The sequence below is a fragment of the Culex quinquefasciatus genome, chromosome 2 (genome assembly GCF_015732765.1).
Source record: "Culex quinquefasciatus strain JHB chromosome 2, VPISU_Cqui_1.0_pri_paternal, whole genome shotgun sequence".
Classification (NCBI taxonomy): domain Eukaryota; kingdom Metazoa; phylum Arthropoda; class Insecta; order Diptera; family Culicidae; genus Culex; species Culex quinquefasciatus.
This window is the reverse complement of record NC_051862.1, coordinates 5,546,357-5,553,610: the sequence shown is the minus strand read 5'-3', so window position 1 is coordinate 5,553,610 and position 7,254 is coordinate 5,546,357. Positions and strand designations below refer to the sequence as shown.

The 7,254-nt window shown below is 32.8% G+C and overlaps 1 protein-coding gene across 2 annotated transcripts in view; it reads left to right on the top strand.

Annotated features, from left to right (window-relative positions):
• Positions 1-7,254, top strand: part of LOC6051685 — a 505,391-nt gene that overhangs the window by 343,703 nt on the left and 154,434 nt on the right. The window contains exon 1 of one of the 2 annotated variants that reach the window (XM_038251264.1): positions 2,788-2,848. The exons of the other annotated variant lie outside the window; for it this stretch is intronic. The gene's annotated coding sequence lies outside the window, so the exon portion shown is untranslated. Of the gene's footprint in view, positions 1-2,787; positions 2,849-7,254 lie in introns of those variants that run through there. 2 annotated transcript variants of the gene reach the window in all.

The window sequence follows — 7,254 nt, the reverse complement described above, 5'->3', positions numbered from 1 at the left end:
ATTTTTGTAATCATTTAGAGAGATTTTTTAAAATTAAATTAAAGATTTTTTTTTCACCGTTTCAAAACTCAGTGATAGTCGTGCTGTTTTATCTTATCTGTGGCTGGATTTTCCCGTTTTTCCTGTGCTCTTATCCCGGGGGTTGCATAGAAATGTTTGCATGATTGAGTCACAAAACTAAATAAGGTAACTGCGCAAGCATGGCTTTTTATGTGTAGTTCTTTTGAATTTCGATTGACTCGTTGACTCAACCGTAAAAACCCACCTGGGGAAGAGGAAGCATGAGCGTGAGTCTGAAGGAAAAGTTTATTGCTGTAGTAATAAAATAGATATTTGTTAATTTATTCCATTTTTTTCAAAATGAATTAAAGACATTAGCCCCCCCCCCCCCCCCCCCTTTAAAATTGGTCAAAAACTTTTTTTTTAAACTTCAAATTTTAAAGAAAATAGAATCAACTGAAAACAATCAAAAACAAAAAGCAATCTTTCCGTGGTGAAAAATATTGATTTGTGTCAAAAGGGTTATTTCAACCCTTAGGAATTTTGAGGCATATATTTAAAATAGAACTGTTTCAAAAATGTTACCCTATTTTCTAAAATGTTTGATTAAAGATTAACCTTATAGAAATGATTAGCCGTTTCTAATCACTGAATCACTGAAACATTTAATAAACGGAATAACTTTTTTTAATGGTAGCTCATTCTGACCCGCAATCTGGAAATGTAGTCAAAACACTGATTAGGTACATAAAACAGTTTAATGTTATATTTTAATCAACCAAGCATTTAACCTTGAATCGAACTTACCAAAGCATAAATCCTCTTGAATCAACTCATTGTATTGTAAGTTTTTCTAAGGTTTACAGGCCCTTTTATTTAGGCTTCTATACCCCTCCGCCCCTCTCTGCTACAATAAGGCCTTTAAATTCTAAAATATTTATACATTCAACTGTATGTCTAAAAAAATATTTGACCCTTGCGAATCCAATCTTTTATGTAAAAACATGATTGATGAAAATAAGCTATTCCAATTCATATATCATAAAATTTGTTCACAAAGTCATATTTCCACAGCTCTACTGCACCTTACGCAAAAAATCCATCTAGAATTGAAAAAAAAACTTTCTCATAAACGTTAAATGATTAGCGACACGTCCAAAATGAGCGCTCCGTGAGCGAAATATGAGCGTGAGCGCGAGCGTGGAGCAAACGCGAGCTGAAAAAATCGGAGCAAACGTGAGCGCGGGCAAACGTGAGCTAGCTCGCGCAGCGCTCCTCCTCACGAATGAGCGATAAGTGAGCGCTCACGAGCGCGTGAGCGCGTGAGAAACGCAACACTGGTTATGATTGACAACAATGCGCAGATTTTAATGAACTTTGTTGAAAATCTCAGTTTCGATAACATGCTTGAAAATTCTGGTAATAAGCTCAATGCCTTTGCTAAAAAAATGCGAGGAATGTTGTCCTCTGTCGAACAACTTAGGGAGCGTTCTTTTATTACGTAACGCGAAAAATCGGACTTTTAGACCCCCTCCCCCCCCCCTCGTAACAAAATTTCCATACAAATTTTAAAAATTTTGTATTGAGCGTAACACGGCCTCCGACCCCCCCTCCCCCCCTACTGCGTTACGTAATAAAAGAACGCTCCCTTATTGCAGTTTTTTGTGCACATTAAGATGCATGGTGAGATTTGAGTTCTACGTAAAATTAACGTCAAAGAACAATAAAACCTACCCAACTGTTGAGCAACTGTACTTTTGGCACCCAACCAAACAACTAGTCACCGGTTCGACGTGATCGTGCTATCTTGACGCACGACGCTTTTTGACGTTTCGAGAAAAAGGCGTATTAGTGTTTGACCTTGAATAAACAAAAAAGAGAGCACACAATATGAACAACAACAAACTGTTTTGTTTGGCTGACCGTTAAGTGTATTGTCCCAAAGTTTGTTTGAATTTGGTCTTCAGAGTTCCGGGATTTAATTTAAAAAATATTATAGTAGTTGCGTACGTAGGTGTGACAAAACGACCTCTGACTAAATTTCCTTTGGCCAGTTGTCGTACCAGCAGCATTTTTTAGGATGTGTCAAGATAGTACGATCAGATCGAAAATTTTTTCATACGAAAAGTGACAACAATGTGCGCAGTTTTTACGGATTTTGTTGAATATCTCAGCACTGAAATCTAATTTTGGTGATCTGTGAAGGTTGCGTTCTTAACTCAATTTGGCCCAAAATGCACGCGCGACAAGATAGTACGATCAAAGCGAGTCGCATGATTTACATTGAAAGCAGGGTCGGTCGGCAATCATCAACCATCACGTCGCCGTCGAGGTGTCATTAACCAAATTTGCAAAAAAAAAAAACAAAAAAATCTTGACTCACCGGCTATGGAGTGTGGTTCCAAAAACAGGTGGAGATATTTTTTAATAGCATAAGAAAACGAGAATCAACTCTTGTGAATCAGTTAGGCAGTTCAAAGCGCTTTATTGCTTTTCGATCAAATCATTTATTGAAATGAGCTAGTGATATGGAAATTTAACTATAACCTTGACGATCCCGATGCCTCTATTTATATTTCATTGAATCTAGGGGCGTTGGTGGGTCTGGTTTTGTAATACAATACTATTCATGAGAGATTGACTTGAGCGTGCCTTGATGAGTAAACTACACAATCTGGAACAGACCAATCAAGAAATGGTCTCACCAACCGGATTTTTTATAATTTTGCATTGTAACATTTTACATTTGACGCAGCAAGTAAACAACCATTTCCCATTTCTTTTCAGGTAGACGAATGGATCATCATGTAAAGGCGGTTCATTTTATTATCATTACATTTTAAAAAAGGTACGTTTGCAGTCAACCTATAAACATTCCAAGATTATTCTCAGAAATTTCCTCCTCTAGTTAACATCATTACATACTAAATTTCACACCTAGGTTCGTTGCATAACATATCTGCAATAAATTCACAACTTCCCGCGAAATGTTTCTTTCACTTTTGACTCAAATGTCAACTGGTTGGTGCTTTTATTGCTTGAAGTTTCTTTTACGTTAAAATTTTTGCAAATAAAAGCTACAATTTAAACGGATTGATGTTTTCCTACAAATGCTGTTCTGAGCATAGTCACACATTGATTTGTTGATCGAAACGAATTTGTTGAAATAAAAATTTATTGCATTTCTATTGGTCAATAATCATAGTTAAAAAGTTCGAAAATTAACTGATTTTTTCTGTTATTTAAAAAAATTCGAATTATCAATTAAGGAAACTTTTCAGGTTTTAAGAAGGCCATAAAAGCTTACTAAGGTTTTATGTGGTTTTCCAGAATCATAATAAAACCAGCAAGTTTAAAAAAATTACTTGCGATGTATGGTCATTTGGTTAAACCAACCCTTGAAGATTTTGCCCCTAAGACTATTTTTTTTACCAAGTTGAGCATATTTGGCTTCATAAAAAGTTTTGCTTCTCTTGGTTAGTATTTTTTGCCGTCATTCTGAGTGCCGTAAATCGGGCTGACTTGGACAGGCTGAAGATTTTTTTTCAAGTACCTTATTAAGTAGTTTTCAAGAAATATTGAAAAAAATATAGTTAGTTAACTATAGTTAAAAACAAACATTGGTAATTATTAAGACTTTTTATTACAAGGGTTTTATTTAAACATATATTTTAAACATATGAAACACAATAGCTTATAGAAACTTAAAAAAAAAACAGTAAAATTCAAACATTTAGTGTGTCCCGTTTCCTTCGATGAAAATTGACTTAAGATGTGAGGGGGATACACTCAACCTTTACATTTGTTTATAGAACCTTACAAAAAAGTTCAGATATGATTACTCAAAAACACTCAAAGTGTTATGTTTTACTCGCTGAAAATTAGATCGTATCAATAAAGGGGTTTTGCATTGTTTGCGTGATTTTCAGTAGATTTTATTTTTGTTAAAAAAGTTTCATGCAACCTAATTGGATTTGGTAACAATTAAATAATTATGTTAAAAAGAATCTATTTGATATGATTCCATATCCAATTTTAATCTTTGAATATAATAAAGTTTGAAATAAATAAATATTTTTATGTAAATAAAATAACTAAACAAAGAATCAATTATGAATTTTCCAAATGAAACACCAAGAGTGCCATACCAATTTTAAAGCTGAATTTGGTAGAAACACTGTGACTATCTGAGTTACACATGTTTTAATAGAGCAATTCTCTACGAAATCGGTCTTTTTTCTTCAATTTTAATTTTTGTATTTTTTAATCCGACTGAAACTTTTTTGGTGCCTTCGGTATGCCCAAAGAAGCCATTTTGCATCATTAGTTTGTCCATATAATTTTCCATACAAATTTTGCAGCTGTCCATACAAAAATGATGTATGAAAATTCAAAAATCTGTATCTTTTGAAGGAATTTTTTGATCGATTTGGTGTCTTCGGCAAAGTTGTAGGTATGGATACGGACTACACTGGAAAAAATTGATGCACGGTAAAAAAAATTTGGTGACTTTTTTATTTAACTTTTTATCACTAAAATTTGATTTGCAAAAAAACACTATTTTTTATTTTTTGATATGTTTTAGAGGACATAAAATGCCAACTTTCCAGAAATTTCCAGGTTGTGCAAAAAATCATTGACCGAGTTATGAATTTTTTAACCAATCCTAATTTTTTCAAATAATCGAAAAATAGGTCGCAAAAATTTTTCAACTTCATTTTTCGATGTAAAATCAAATTTGCAATCAAAAAGTACTTTAGTGAAATTTTGATAAAGTGCACCGTTTTCAAGTTAAATCCATATTTAGGTGACTTTTTTGAAAATAGTCGCAGTTTTTCATTTTTTTTAAAATTAGTGCACATGTTTGCACACTTTTGGAAAAAAATATTTTTGAAAAGCTGAGAAAATTCTCTATATTTTGCTTATTCGGACATTGTTGATACGACCTTTAGTTGCAATGCAAAGGTTTAAAAACAGGAAAATTGATGTTTTCTAAGTCTCACCCAAACAGCCAACCATTTTTTAATGTCGATATCTCAGCAACTAATGGTCCTATTTTCAATGATAATATATGAAACATTTGTGAAATTTTCTGATCTTTTCGAAAACATTATTTTCAAAATTTTCAAATCAAGACTACCATTTTAAAAGGGCGTAATATTGAATGTTTGTGCACTAATTTAAAAAAAAATTAAAAACTGCGACGATTTTCAAAAAAATCACCTAAATATGGATTTAACTTGAAAACGGTGCACTTTATCAAAATTTTACTAAAGTACTTTTTGATTGCAAATTTGATTTTACATCGAAATTTGAAGTTGAAAAAAATTTGCGACCAATATTTCGATTTTTTGAAAAAAATCAGTATTGATTAAAAAATTCATAACTCGGTCAATGATTTTTTGCACAACCTGGAAATTTCTGAAAAGTTGGCATTTTATGGCCTCTAAAACATATCAAAAAATAAAAAATAGTGTTTTTTTGCAAATCAAATTTTAGTGATAAAAAGTTAAATAAAAAAGTCACCAAATTTTTTTTACCGTGTATCATTTTTTTCCAGTGTAGTCCGTATCCATACCTACAACTTTGCCGAAGACACCAAATCGATCAAAAAATTCCTTCAAAAGATACAGATTTTTGAATTTTCATACATCATTTTAGTATGGACAGCTGCGAAATTTGTATGGAAAATTATATGGACAAACTAATGATGCAAAATGGCTTCTTTGGGCATACCGAAGGCACCAAAAAAGTTTCAGTCGGATTAAAAATACAAAAAAAATCGAATGACCGAAATCCTAGAGAACTGCTCAATATAAGAAATGTTCAACAAAACAATCTACTTATGCACTTTTTAAAACCTTTTTTTTTGAAAAACTGTACACGTTTATGCAGTCAATTTTTACCTCGTTCAAAAAAATCTCAGCCGGGTTTTTTTACAGCTCATTTTATTTATCAACAAGTAGAATATTTAAAAAATACGTTTATTTTTTTTATTTTACTTGATAATAAATTAGACAAAAATGCGCTTCTTAAATTTACAAAAATCTGTAAAACTTAAAAGTGTTTCATTTCATCAAAAATAGAAAAAAAGCTGGAAGATGTACTTTTGAGAGCTTATAACCGACTCTGACAAGTTAGTCGAATGACATTTTCAAAATTTTTGTTTTAAGCAAACATATGTTTATTAAAAAATAAATCTAAAGGTTGGAGACAATGTCAATCAAATTGATTTGGGCTATCCCGAGCAGACGGTAATAACTTGGGAATAACATTTTTTGATATTTGAAAATACCAAGCTAATAACATTTTTTGTTATTTATAACAAGATTTGTTATAAATTGATTGATATTGTAACAACAGACTTAAAACACATTTAGTTATTCTTCGAACAAATCTTTGTTATTATTTTTTGTTATTTTAACAACTAATCCGATCATCCCAATAACAGTTGGCGGTATTCGTCCATATTCCCAAGTTGTTTTGGCTTTCAATCGATATGAGACCAATAACAAATTTTGTTATGATAACATAAAGTGTTATTTAAATCTTATGCAAAAATGGATTATCCAAGAAGATTCCTTAACACTTTATGTTATTTTAACTGTATTTGTTATTGAAATGACATGAATTTAGTTATTACCGTCTGTTCGGGATTTGAATAAATTATCTATAAACCAAATGAACTGTCAGCCGAGAGCTGGCTGTAATATTGTTTCCATTTTTGCTATAATACAAACATAAATCTGATGCCCTCAATAACAAATTATTAATTCATCCACTTGAGTACAAGTGAAGGTCACCAGCATTACACACTATCGCACTATCGATCACCATGGTCATATTGATTAGTTATCACGCATGCTGCCTTTCCATAGCCGATACAATATCTATCAACCGCATCATAAAATCGCCATCCAGTCTGCTGGGTGACAAAATTAGAGCAGCACTTCAGTTCACTTCCAGTGATGATGCCGCCGCCGCTGAGGTGACACGTTCCAGCTAACACAATACAATGTGTCTGCCCAGCGAAGCTTCTCTAGCTGTACTAACCATCAAAACAGACCTCTCAGTACACAGCTGGTTACGTTCATTAGTCGACCCAACAATGCTAGGAGTCGACAATAACAACAATCAAAGACTTGTGAGCGACTGGAACTGATGTCTACGACCGTTCAAATCAAAGGAACAAAAACATTAGAAGCGCACTTGCTTGCATACCGAACTACCTTGATCGTAGCCGTAACCTCCACG